This window comes from Carya illinoinensis, chromosome 7 (genome assembly GCF_018687715.1).
Source record: "Carya illinoinensis cultivar Pawnee chromosome 7, C.illinoinensisPawnee_v1, whole genome shotgun sequence".
In the NCBI taxonomy this organism is placed as follows: domain Eukaryota; kingdom Viridiplantae; phylum Streptophyta; class Magnoliopsida; order Fagales; family Juglandaceae; genus Carya; species Carya illinoinensis.
The window spans coordinates 21576029-21577683 of NC_056758.1; positions in this window are offsets into that span (position 1 = coordinate 21576029).

The following is a 1655-nucleotide window of genomic DNA, read 5'->3' on the forward strand; positions in this document are numbered from 1 at the left end:
AGATCCGTATAAAAAATGTTATAAAGAACTAAAAAGAAAATTAGGCCCAAAACATTGTTGAGAGATTGCTAATCTCGTGTAAGTCAATTACTTCCCTTAATTCAACCTAAAAGGATAACCACGGGTAGATGGGGAACGTTAGAGGCATGTGGCACTTGTTGGACCTGAGGGAAACTAAATCTAAGGTTTATGTGGGCATCCAAATCGAGGAATGAATCAATAGACGGGTTTCCTTGTGTAAATTGTTCCAGTGCAAGAACTAGACAAGTAAGGTCAAGGTGGGGTGTAAACGATGAAATTTTCATTGTGAAAATGCTCTAAAAGGCTTCGGCTAGGGGCCAACTTGTCGCAACGGCCATGAAGGATCGCCTTGGTGCCGATTGGCAGTGATTCGAGCATTATCGACATGGAAGTGTGTCATGTCTTTGATAAAGCCTAATCATCAAATTCAATCTTAGAATGTTGGAAAACGACAAGAAAATCAATATGATCAGAATGAAAAAAATGGTTACGAAGAACAGAATAGAAAATTAAAATCAAAACATTGTTGAGAGATGACTAAATCTTGTGCAACTCGATTACATCCTTTGAATCAAGCTAAAAGCTTAACGATGCGCTAGATGGGGGGAACCTTATGGGAATGTGGCACTTCTTGAAGTTGAGGAAACTAAATTGTAAGGTTTATGTTTCCTTCAACTCGAAGAATGAAACAAACGATTGGTTTCTCGTTGTAAATTCGTTCAATGACATAACTGAACTAGTACGGTTGAGGTGGGGTGCAAACGATAACATTCCAAATGAGGAAATGGTGTGAATGGCATGGGCTTGGGGTGGACTTGTCCCAATGCACAAGAAGGAGAACCTAGCTCGGATTGGCGGTGATTTCAGCATTATTCACATGGCCTTTCTCTTATTGAGTGGTTTTGGATCCAGCCTAAGCTTCTAAGTCAATCTTAGAATGGTGAGAAACAACAAAGAAAGTAATAAGATCCGTATAAAAAATGTTATAAAGAACTAAAAAGAAAATTTCGCCCAAAACATTTTTGAGTGATTGCTAATCTCGTGTAAGTCAATTACTTCCCTTAATTCAACCTAAAAGGATAACCACGGGTAGATGGGGAACGTTAGTGGCGTGTGGCACTTGTTGGACCTGAGGGAAACTAAATCTAAGGTTTATGTGGGCATCCAAATCGAGGAATGAATCAATAGACGGGTTTCCTTGTGTAAATTGTTCCAGTGCAAGAACTAGACAAGTAAGGTCAAAGTGGGGTGTAAACGATGAAATTTTCATTGTGAAAATGCTCTAAAAGGCTTCGGCTAGGGGCCAACTTGTCGCAACGGCCATGAAGGATCGCCTTGGTGCCGATTGGCAGTGATTCGAGCATTATCGACATGGAAGTGTGTCATGTCTTTGATAAAGCCTGATCATCAAATTCAATCTTAGAATGTTGGAAAACGACAAGAAAATCAATATGATCAGAATGAAAAAAATGGTTACGAAGAACAGAATAGGAAATTAAAATCAAAACATTGTTGAGAGATGACTAAATCTTGTGCAACTCGATTACATCCTTTGAATCAAGCTAAAAGCTTAACGATGCGCTAGATGGGGGGAACCTTATGGGAATGTGGCACTTCTTGAAGTTGAGGAAACT